Genomic DNA, 12,841 nt, shown 5'->3' with positions numbered 1-12,841 from the left:
AGTAATTATTATGTTCTGCCGGCTGGGAAGGCTCTCCGCATCCCCCCTGCTAGCAGAACACAATAGCTATTACTCTATCAACACTGACCAGTGGAGAAAATTGAATCATCTATGCGCTGCTTTAGTCTGATGGTGCTTAGATTGTTGTCCAAGAGCAGGTAAAAATCTCTGTACAGGGGGAGTCCAAGTGGGTAATATGCCACAATTTGGTTTCCAGCATTGGGATCTGAGAGTGTAACCATCACAATACCCTTCCACATTTTACTGAAATATGAGTTTTGTTGCAGTCTGGGTCCCAACTCATAAAATTCACCATCCCTTCCTCTCCTGAAAGTAAGTGAAGGGAAATCTCTAAATAAAAACTTGACAGGGTTTCACCACCTTCCCCACTAAAAACGAAACAAAACCATTTCTGCTAGAATTGTATTTTAAGGTGAATGTAATCCCTCACATATACCCAGTGAAGTGAACATCCTCAGATGATACACAGAGATGAGACAAATCTCCCTACATCAGTTTTACATGTATATCTGCTCTCTCCAGCTTTCTATATTCTTTAGAATGTGCACATCGTGTTAGAAATTTTTGTTCCTGTTTCAGCAGTGGGATGGGAGTTTGGGCATACATTGTATGTGAGCTGATTGGAGGAATGGCACACACCCCACCTCCACATAGGCAGAAGAATGAAGAAACATGCAGAGCTGTGCTGTGAATAGACAAACTCTCTGCTTGTCTCAAAGTCCCTTAAGCCCCATACACACACGCAGATCGTCGTCATACAAATGTTCGTCTTTTCTCCCCGGGATGTCGGTGTCTGTTGAAAAGTGCAAAGACAGCACAAGGACAGCACAAGAATTTTGTCCGCAGACTTCAGCTGACTGCAGAAGTGATGTCATGTAATGGTTAACTTTCCCTGTGTTTTTTATTTTCTGAGCATGCCCAGTCTTGCAAATCTGCGGTCTGTCGGCTGATTTCTGTACTGACAGGCAAACAATTGTCCGTTCTGGTGTCTGCAGACAAAAATTTTCATGTTTGCAAGAAAGACTCTTGTCCGCAGATTGTGTGCAGACATCTGTCGGAGGCACCATACTAACACGCATACAATCGGCAGATCTTTCGTCCGCCGACGTTTGTATGACGACGATCTGCGTGTGTGTACGGGCCTTTACTCTACACAAATTTCCAGCTGCTTTTATCTCCTGTGTCAGAGAACTTGTCAGAATGACCTCATCACTGGTCAGATTTTACTCTGGAACGGAGCAGCTGAAAGACACGGGAGATTTGGAGAGAGATGAGTAAACACTACAGATATATTTGCCCAGAACAGATTTCACAAATGGGGTTTGCATCCACTTTAAGCAATACTGAACACAGATCCTGCTGACTGTTAATTAGACTAACAAGTTATAATCATGGAATTCTTCAGCTGTTTTTAGTACAACTGACTGATAATATACTGTATATTCTAAAAAAATATGATATATACCATAAAATGATTGCAGTGCTTTAAAATAAAAAAGCAGTATGTGTTTTCCAAACAAGAACTGACTCGTTCATTATGAAATGCCTTTGCATGGAAAAAAGACAATTCATTTCTGCTGCTCAAGTTTTTACATGCAGTATGTATAGTTCCATATGGCTGAAGCTGCACACATATGGGCAATGTGCAACAGATTGCTGGAACAGATCTCAGCGAGAGAACATCCCAGTAAATATACACAAAATGTTACATCATTCCCCTGTTCACTTTGATCAGTGGGTTCTTCTCTGCATTTTAGTGCTTGCAATACTTTGTAGGCGTTTTTGGCAACTATGTTACTGACAGAAGCTGATTTTACATGATCTCTAACTAGAAAATCATTCATACAATTCTTGGTCTCTGCTAAAAAGTCATTCCATGTACCCTTCAATATATATGTATGTCCCTTAGAATTAGCTGCCCTCTGACTTCAAAGCGTTACCCCTTCCTGAAATTCCTTTGAGTCAGAAACCTGACCATGCCTGGGGAAAAGCATCCAAAATTCCCTTCTTATGTACACTAAGCACATCCATGTGTGCCTGACAATTTATGGGCTTTTTCTGTAAATCTTTGGGCTCTGTGCATTAAAGAAATTCTTGCTTTGATGCAATGTGATGCCAACATTTACACTACATACACTATGAGATTGTACTTTGCATAAAACATTTGTGACAAGGTTATTCTGTGCAGGTTTTCCTTCAGACATATCTCTTTCATAAATGAATAGTTTGGGAAAGCTTTGAGTGCTGGTGGCCATTGTTGATATTGCAAATGTTAGTTTCTTGGTTGCCCTGGCATCCTTGGTTTAATACTTTGAGCCACTAACCCAGAAAAGTATGTAAATAAAGACTTTTAACTTTACACTAGCATTGCTAATGTACATACTTGTTCCAAGTCAGTGACTTAGAAAGTACTGAGGCTAGAGGGTTAGCATAACAGGAAGGAACTAGAATTTTAGGAGGAGGTCAGCAATGGTATCTATGATACTTTATATTACCAAAAAAATTGGGACGCCTGCCGTTATAGGCATGAACTTTGATGGCATCTCAGTCATAGTCCGTAGGGTTCAAAATTGAGTTGACCCACCCTTTGCTGCTATAACAGCTTCAACTCACCTGGGAAGGCTGTCCACAAGGTTTAGAAGTGTGTCTATGGGAATGTTTGACCATTCTTCCAGAAGTGCATTTGTAAGGTCAGGCACTGATGATGGATGAGAAGGCCTGGCTCGCAGACTCAGCTCTAATTCATCCCACAGGTGTTCTATCGGGTTGAGGTCAGGACTCTGTGCAGGCCAATCAAGTTCCTCCACCCCCAAACTCGCTCATCTGTGTCTTTATGGACCTTGATTGTTCACTGGTGCGCAGTCATGTTGGAACAGGAAGGGGTCATCCCAAAACTGTTCCTACAAAGTTGGGAGCATGAAACTGTCAAAAATGTCTTGGTATGCTGATGCCTTAAGAGTTCCCTTCACTGGAACTAAGGGGCCAAGCCCAACCCCTGAAAAACAGCCCCACACCATAATCTTCCCTCCACCAAATTATTTGGACCAGTGCACAAAGCGAAGTCCATAAAGACACAGATGAGCGAGTTTCGGGTGGAGGAACTTGACTTGCCTGAACAGAGTCCTGACCTCAACGGAGACTGCAAGCCAGGCTTTCTCGTCCACATTAGTGCCTGACCTCACAAATGCGTTTCTGGAGGAATGGTCAAAAATTCCCATAGACACTCTCCTAAACCTTGTGAACAGCCTCCCCAGATGAGTTGAAGCTGTTATAGCTGCAAAGGGTGGGCCAACTCAATATTGAACCCTACGGACTAACAGTGGGATATTTATCAGTAAATATCAGCACATAATACTCTCAGTGGGTTGCTAAGGGCTAATACTGTTGTTGGACCTGTGTACTAATTCTGTAGTGTCCCTTGATCAACATTTGAATGGCTCTTTATTTTTTGCCAAGCATTCTATTCACTCCTGGCATTATTCTAAAATGTGATGTAAGATTCCTTTAAGGCCTGTTTTGAATACCCTGTTAAAGCAAAGCAGAAAGTCAGATAGAAGTCCAGTTTGTTAATAAACAAAAGGAATAGAGACGTAGATGATGCGCCAGAAACAGGGGTTCTGATTAGTAACACATGTATTAACTGGTGGTTTGAAAGGAAGAATTACTAATAGACAATGACATCTTGCAGGACTGTGCAGATGATGAGGAGTTGCAGGTCCTAAAAAGCTTTCTCCAGTGGGCATCCTGGGACATAAAGTATTGTTCCTCGAATGCTGGAGACCATATTTTCATTAAAATTTAACTCCAGCCATATTTAAAAGGCATGAGCTAATGCAGCGCTGTATTCATTAATACATTCTTAAATGTATTTTTTAAATTTGGTATCGGTCTCATCAATTCTCTGTACAGTAGAGCTGACACTGGGAGGGGGAAAAATAGCACAAGGAGTGAATCAGGTGTGCCCCACGCAAGGAGCATCCTGACAGAGGAATAGAGCAGAGGGAGAGAGAAAGGGCTCATGAGTCAATTTGGCCGGGAGAGGGACAAAAATCTATAATTGTTACTAAAATACAGCAAAAAAAATTAGGTTTCCTTTGCAGCCAGAGGGAGTTGTGTTGTCTTAACTGCCCTGTGAAGTAGTTTTGCACAGAGCGGCCTGGATCCTCTTCTTCTCCGGTCCCTCTTTGCTGCTCCTTGCCTCTCCCTCCTATCGATTGCCCCTACAGCAAGCAGCTTACTATGGGGGGAACCCAAGCCGAGCCACAGCTCCACATGTCCATTCAGACACGGAGATGCAGTTCGATCCCGCCCCTTCTCTCTCATGATTGGCTAACTGACTTTGATTGACAGCCATGGGAGCCAATGGCGCCGCTACTGTGTCTCAGCCAATTAGGAGGGATAGTCCCGGGACTTGTGGACATCGCTGGACAGAGATGGAGCTCAGGTAAATATTAGGGGGTGCTGGGGAGGCTGCTGCACACAGAAGGCTTTTTAGCCTAATGCATAGAATGCACTGTTACGGACCGTTTCAGCAGACAAGGGGTTAAAATCTGTTTAGGCGATATGCCCCTTTCTGAGAGACAGGCACAGCTACTGCAGAATAACAAACTCCCGAACTGGATACAAAATAGCACTCCAACCTGGAACCTCACGAATAGCTGCTAGCAGACGAACAGGAAAAGCATACATCAGCTTACACTCCTAGCAATCAGTCTCCAACAGCATACAGTGAATCCCCCCAAGAACGAGACAGAGCTCCAAGTTGAGGGTAAAACAGGAACAACATTTATTGTAAGAACACAGCACACTTTTATACAGAATTTGGAACATCCTTCACCCAACAACCGCTTTCCCATTGGTCAATTTCACAGTACCTGCAGTCCCCCATAAGGTCCTCTCCAGACATGCAAATGAGGGCTCGAAAATGAGTCAGTAGTGATTGGTCAGATAGCTTGACCAGGAGGGCTGCTATGCAAATGAGGACTTGAAAATGAGTCAACAGGGCTTGGTCAGATAGCTTTGACCAATGCAAGGAGACAGAAGCCCCAGGGGGCAATCAATGTAAACTATAGTCAGACACAGAACAATGGTTCCCTAACGAGCCCTCAATACACATTACTCTGAGTGTCAATACCTCCCTTAGCAGACAACAGGTGAGGTCATTAGCACACCTGACAAAAGGTGAATGGGGAGCCACCTGTCTGGGGAGACAGTCCGTCTCCTCAGAACTTCCTGGAATGACCATATTAGGAGTTGACTTCCTGTTCCTTACAGTTTACAGGAATAAGTTTTAGCTTCCAGGATAGAGGCAAGACTCCATTAGCCACATTGGTTAAAGAAACACAAAAAGACACAAAAATGCATAACTCCCAGTCTACTGAACAGAACCCCCACATTCAACCCATCCCCAGATAGCCTGGATCGGAGCGCTCAACATATCCAAACAGCGCTCAGATGCCACAAACACAGTATAAATTGCCATGGGGTTTACGTTTAGCATGGGCTGATGAGAGAGGGTCCATAGTCACCTTGCAGGAGGCGAGCAACCAGGCTTCTCCAATGCCCAGTGGCGAGATTGGTCTCGTCACATTTCTCCCCTTTTCCAAACAGACTAACAGGGTATCTGACCTTCTGCCGGTCAGTGCCCTTGTTAGTCCAGCAGCCCACCCACAAAACAGAAACAGCAGTACAGCCCACCCAAAAGAACTGGTTACTACACCTGGGTAGAAGAGAAATTTGTCCATGTCCAGGTGCCTCACCTTGGCTGTGTGGGAGACTGGCAGACTGCCTTGGTGGGTTGCTGAGTGGGCAGAGACCAGCGGTACTCTGCCTTGGTGCCAGCGCTACCACAGAAGTAGCCTGGTTGGAGACGGGTTGTTGGAGGGGGAGACCGCCTGTCTCCCCTTTAGATACACCACCATGCTGCTGTGGGGGAAGACCGACTGTCTTCCCTTTGGCTAAACAGCCCTGTTGCTGGGGGTCAGGACCGACTGTCCCTACCCCCTGTGCTGTGAGTGCAGAGACCACGGTCCCATCTGCACTGTTGGGGGGCTTACTGTCTCCCCCTGGTACGTTAAGCTGCTGCTGTGGGATGGAGACTGGGCTCCCAATTCCCAATAGCTCAATCTGCCGATGGGGGACAGGACCAACTGTGTCTGCCCCCTGTAACTCAATCTGCCGCTGGGGAATGGAGACTGGACTCCCAATTCCCTGCACTTCAATCGGCTGCTGTGGGATGGAGACTGGGCTCCCAATTCCCAACAAATCAAACTGTCCATGGGGAGAGGGGGTAACAAGCTCCTCTCCCATATATACTTCCAGCCTTTGCGGAGGGAGACCAACTGTCTCTCCTCCCAACACAGAGTCCTGCTGCTGGAGAAAGGAGACTGGGCTCTCTATTCCCTGTAGGATACTCTTCCGCTGGGGAATGGAGACTGGGCTCCCAATTCCCTGCTGTATCTCCCGCTGGGGAATGGAGACTGGGCTCCCAATTCCCGGCACATCACACTGCCGCTGGGGAGGGAGGACACTGCTCTCCTCTCCCTGTACTTCACACTGCCTTCCCGGCATATAACTCTGCTGCTGGGGGGCAGGAACAACTACCTCTGCCTCCTGTAGCTCAGCCTGCCGCTGGGGAGGGAGGACACTGCTCTCCTCTCCCTGCACTTTACACTGCCGCTGGGGAATGGAGACTGGGCTCCCAATTCCCTGCAGGACTGGTGGAGAGACCTCGGTCCCATCTCCACTGGCCACCTGGGGTTCTTCCCAGTAAAACTGTACCATCTCGTCCCCTCTGAATGGGTCTGGCTCTGGGTCTGTCCTGCTGCTCTCCTGCTGAGCCTTCTCACTGTATTGGAACAGCTGCTGGTAGCCCTGTTCTAGCTCCATCTCCCGGGTCACCAGGTGGACCAGGTCTTGCTCAATTTCGTGAGCGTCGTCCCAGTCATACCTGCTCTCCCTCCACTCCAAGAGATCACTGAACTGGGCTTGTGTAGGGCTCCCAAATTCCAGCTCTGAAAAAGACTCCCATAACAAGCCAGGGCCATCAAACTCCTCTCCCTCTGGCTTGTCATGCTCGGCTGTCCAGGGCAGGTACTGTGCCCCATACCACCAGAGCGCCTGGAAGGCATCCTCCAGCCACATCTCCTGCCATACCCGGAGCTCCAATTCCTTTACCCATTCCTCCAGGGGCTGCTCTCCCAGGAAGGGCATCCGCAGGGCTAGTCGCTTCTGCAGTCGCTGGTCTTCCTTGGGGAGTCTCTCGCCCCGCTGGTATTCCACCATACCCAGTGCCTGGTACCAGATGCCTTTACGGACTGCATCTCGGTCATCCATGGCACCCTCATCGAACTCCACTGCTGGTTCCATGCTGGTGCTGTCAGGGTCGCTGTACTAAGACATGCGTTGCCCTCAATTGTAAAATCCAGAGCAATGGTGTCTCCTGTAGCTGTCCTTCTGGCTGTAGGAACGATCCAGCCGCTTGCCACCAATTGTTACGGACCGTTTAAGCAGACAAGGGGTTAAAATCTGTTTAGGCGATATGCCCCTTTCTGAGAGACAGGCACAGCTACTGCAGAACATCAAACTCCCGAACTGGATACAAAATAGCACTCCAACCTGGAACCTCACGAATAGCTGCTAGCAGACGAACAGGAAAAGCATACATCAGCTTACACTCCTAGCAATCAGTCTCCAACAGCATACAGTGAATCCCCCCAAGAACGAGACAAAGCTCCGAGTTGAGGGTAAAACAGGAACAACATTTATTGTAAGAACACAGCACACTTTTATACAGAATTTGGAACATCCTTCCCCCAACAACCGCTTTCCCATTGGTCAATTTCACAGTACCTGCAGTCCCCCATAAGGTCCTCTCCAGACATGCAAATGAGGGCTCAAAAATGAGTCAGTAGTGATTGGTCAGATAGCTTGACCAGGAGGGCTGCTATGCAAATGAGGACTTGAAAATGAGTCAACAGGGCTTGGTCAGATAGCTTTGACCAATGCAAGGAGACAGAAGCCCCAGGGGGCAATCAATGTAAACTATAGTCAGACACAGAACAATGGTTCCCTAACGAGCCCTCAATACACATTACTCTGAGTGTCAATACCTCCCTTAGCAGACAACAGGTGAGGTCATTAGCACACCTGACAAAAGGTGAATGGGGAGCCACCTTAGACAGTCCGTCTCCTCAGAACTTCCTGGAATGACCATATTAGGAGTTGACTTACTGTTCCTTACAGTTTACAGGAATAAGTTTTAGCTTCCAGGATAGAGGCAAGACTCCATTAGCCACATTGGTTAAAGAAACACAAAAAGACACAAAAATGCATAACTCCCAGTCTACTGAACAGAACCCCCACATTCAACCCATCCCCAGATAGCCTGGATCGGAGCGCTCAACATATTCAAACAGCGCTCAGATGCCACAAACACAGTATAAATTGCCATGGGGTTTACGTTTAGCATGGGCTGATGAGAGAGGGTCCATAGTCACTTTGCAGGAGGAGAGCAACCAGGCTTCTCCAATGCCCAGTGGCGAGATTGGTCTCCTCACATGCACTAAGATAAAAAAACCTTCTGACTTTACAACTCCTTTAATTATGGCAGGTAAAACAGCTCCTATATACAGTATGTATTTAGTTGTATGTGCAAAAATATTATCCAGATTGCTCACATCAAGTAGTATAGGGATGTAATTACTATTTTCTTGAAGCTGTAAACCAGTGATCCTCTAAACTTTAACCTTTTCCATTTATTTCAACCAGAAATGTTGAAACTTGAACCTAAAAATTGACCATAGCTTGTCTAAATAATTATCTTAGTGATTGAAAAGTGTCAATTTTTGCTCTGTCCAATGGTATTGTCCCAAACCTCCTCTTATGGGATCCCCCAGCTACATTCTGGACTCCTCTTCTTCTCTGTACTCCCCTTTTGGAAGCTGCTTCCTATGGGGGCATACCTGGGTGCTCACTCCCAAGCCAGGCTGTATGCGTCTATTAACACACAAAACATGTCTCAGTCCCACCCCCCTCCCTGCTTACAGGATTTGATTGATAGCAGCAAGAGCCAATGGCTCCCGCTGTTGCCTCTGTGAGCAGAGAGAGAGGAGCCAGCTGCTGCAGCCTGGCACACCACTGGATCGAGAAAGGAATTGATAGGTAAGCATTAAGGTAAAAAATGTCATACCTTTAGAACCACTTTACCCTAATAACAGTTGAAAATATGTTTTTAGTGTTCTTGGAGTAATGCTGATCCTCTCAGGGTGATGTGAAATGGCCCACAAAATGGTATAGCCGCTGACATCACTAAATGCCTCAGCACTTACTTTTCTGGGTGAATTTACTCCCAGGGCGGAATCCTTGGCATATGGTGGGATGTGTGAATTGGGCAACAGTCATTTTGTTTTTTTATTGTTGATTAAACTTAGGAGAGGGGGTTAGGGAAAAAATATACCCAAACAAAGTTGGCAACAAATCTGGCCTACATAGGTAACAACTGGAATCTCAATTTAGATACAGCTTGTGCATTTCTTCTCTCCGGTTTAGTTGGTAATATGTGGCCCTTTAAGAGCAGCCACAATTCAGGACTATGACTTTGTATGAACATTTACAGTACCATTCATACATTGGATCTTTTTCTATGTGGACATTTTAAGCCCTTAAATCTTTCAGAGTGGCCACAGGTACCATATTCCGCAAGCAGTCATTCTTTGTGCCAGTCAAACAGCTGCAGCTTCCACCCAGCTCTCACTGGACACTATACAGCCATCCAGCAGCTCACATCACTGAACAAACTGCTTAGTGAATGGCTGGAGAGAATACACACCTAGCTGCATAAAGCAAACACAAACTAGGAACATTCCAACTTAAGGCAGGGTTTCTACATTGGAACTTTACAGATTTCTGACCCATCTGATATCTTCCAGAATGGTTTATGCTCTAGGCTGCATTGAGCTCCCATGAACTGTATCAACTTATTCTTATTAACAACATTGTGGACTTTACATATTGTGCACCTAGACCAGTGGTTTCCAAATTGCGGCCTGGGGACCGCATGCAACTCTTTGCTTGCTTTTGTCCGAACCTTGGAGCATTATTTCCCCCACTGTCAGCAACAGTGGGGCATATGTTCTGCCATCAACTCTGACAATGGGGCACTAGTTCTGTAACTGACACCAATGATGGGACAATATTTCTCTCACTGACAACAATGATGGGTTATATTTTCTCCCACTGACACCAGTGATGGAGTGCTATTGCTCCCACTTACACCAATGATGGGCGCTATTCCTCCGACTGACATCTAAGATGGGGTACTATTCCTCCCACTGACACTAACTATGGGACACTATGCCTTCCACTTGTGCCAAAGATTGTACACAATTTCTTCCACTGACACCAGTGATGGAGTGCTATTGCTCCCACTTACACTAATGATGGGCGCTATTTCTCCCACTGACATCAAAGATGGGGTCCTATTCCTCCCACTGACACTAACTATGGGACACTATTCCTTCCACTTATGCCAAAGATTGGACACTATTTCTTCCACCGACACCAACAATGGGGCACTATTACTTTGCCTAATACCAACGATGGAGCATTATTTACTCCCACCGACGCCAGGGCACTTTCTTTAGCCACTGGCCACAGTTCGACCCCTCTAAAGTTTAAAGGACAGTAAAGTGGCCCTTTGTTTAGAATGTTTGTAGACCCCTGACCCAGAGAATGCTTCTCTTGATTGGCAGCATTTAAAGAACAAATTTCAATCTGCACAATTATCACAATCACGCCAGGGAGCAAGCCAGCACTTGGAAGTGAAAGCCACCTCAATGTGTACCAATAACAAATTATGTAGTGTCATTTTGTTAGCAATATTTATTATTTTTTTACTATTATTTTAATGTTATTTGATTATTGAAGATATTGAGTTTTTTCTGTGAAATTAGTTTAGTAAGGGTAGAGCTGCACTATATATTTCATTATTGATTGGCAGCATTGCCCATATAAGAAATACATGTAAACACACGGGTTAACCCTGATCATTTTATATTCAAAGTACCCAGATAGGATAAAAAAAGAGGTTATAAACTGAATAACAGATTTTTGTAAAAGGCAGTAAATTGGAAGTTGTGAACAAAAAGTTGTTTTTAACTAGTGTTAAGCAAACCAGTCCCAAGGTTGAGTTTCTGCCAGCTTGGCCTACTTCTCATGAGCGGATGATCACACGTTTGTTGACCTGTATTACACAATTCATTCCATTATGTTGTAATGTGCTTGTTAATCGTGACATTTTTGGGTCTTTACTGCAACTGTGTGCCCACTAACCTGGGCTGGATTTTTTATTAGTCACAGAAGGCACATACTCATAGGCTGCAGAGACAAAGCATCAGCTTTTTCTGATGAAGTTGTTGCAGGTCCCTAGCCAGGATCAATTCTTGCCACTCGGCTAGGGGGTCCACCACAATACGGGCTTGTATATTGGCCTAATGCTTCAGCCCAAAGCCTTTGCCAAATTCCAAACAGAAGGGACTGCAAGCCATGCAGGTATCCTGCATCTTAAAGTGGAACTACACTGCATCTGAGCACCACAAACCAAAAACACATTTACCTCATTTCTAAAATTCAAAGCAAATTTACTTATCCATCCATGTCTCTGTGCTTTATTTTGATGAGTAATCACTTTAAAAAAAACACTCCCTACCATTTCTGGCCGTGGCCATCTTGAGGTCATCCCCTTCCGAAGACTCCTGGGATGTATGGTATCATTTTCCTAGACATGGAAAACAAGATGTAACTGAAGAAATGTACAAACAATGAGAAATGTACAAATAAGTAAATATGATATACTGTCCTATTTATTTATTTATTAATGCTAGCAGCATAATGATTAAAAATAGTCATTGTTAATTGAGAGAGCGAAGTTACACTTTAACTATTACTACTGCATTTTTCTCGTTACCCTTGGCACTAAGAAATAAGAAAGGATCGCATGGTTGCATTAGGTTTATTTAAAATAACTATAGCAGAGTAAAACATTATAGATAAAACATATTGCTTATCAAAATGTCACAAGACGTGTTAAAATTGGTACTATCAATTTTGGTTCTGACTGACACTATTTTTCTGTATCAAGTGATAAAATTATAATGCACGGGTAACTGGCTCTGGACAAAAAAGCTGATATAAAATGGTGCTGCAATTCTGAGCAGTTGACCACCATTAGGGTTGCTGTTCCATGCGCTGTGCAATACTTGACATCTTAATGTTAGAGTGAAAAAAAACATCATGCTGTTATGTAACATTCTTCCTATCCAGATGGTGTTTAGTCCACTTCTGACATAGAGATTATAAAAAGCAAAAGGAAAACAAAAACTAAATGTTAAAAAAAATGGCAGACCTTTTAGGCACAATAGGAGACAAACAAGTTAAAAATTGCAGATTTTTATTACAAACAATAAAAAAGAAGGCACGGAGCTATGAGGAACAAATAAACATAGGGCTGGCATGACAGGGTGGAAGGGGAACCTAAGGCCTGACGAAGAGCGCATGCTCCACCAGGCGTCGCCATTTGTCTGAAGCTCGGCATCCAGGAAGTGATGTCACGGCCCTCGGACGTGCGGACCATTGGAGCTACAGCAGCCCACAGACCAGGATAGCCTCCTGCCACACACGAGAGACCCCTGCTCCCCTGCACAAGCTTCGTCCATATTCCTGCCACACACAGAGAGACCCCCCCCAGATACCTGATGCCCAGGACCTCCAAATCATGTTTTGATGCCTGTATTTACGCTACTCTTGTGAGTAACATTGCTTT

The 12,841-nt window shown here is 45.0% G+C and overlaps 1 protein-coding gene across 1 annotated transcript in view; it reads left to right on the top strand.

The window, feature by feature from the left end:
- ANTXR1 (ANTXR cell adhesion molecule 1) overlaps positions 1–12,841 on the top strand; it is a 313,258-nt gene that overhangs the window by 28,122 nt on the left and 272,295 nt on the right. The gene's annotated exons all lie outside the window — the stretch shown is intronic.

The sequence above is a fragment of the Pelophylax lessonae genome (genome assembly GCF_965119305.1).
Source record: "Pelophylax lessonae genome assembly, chromosome: 4".
NCBI lineage: Eukaryota > Metazoa > Chordata > Amphibia > Anura > Ranidae > Pelophylax > Pelophylax lessonae.
The sequence above is the reverse complement of the archived record's forward strand: the minus strand, read 5'-3'. Positions and strand labels throughout refer to the sequence as shown.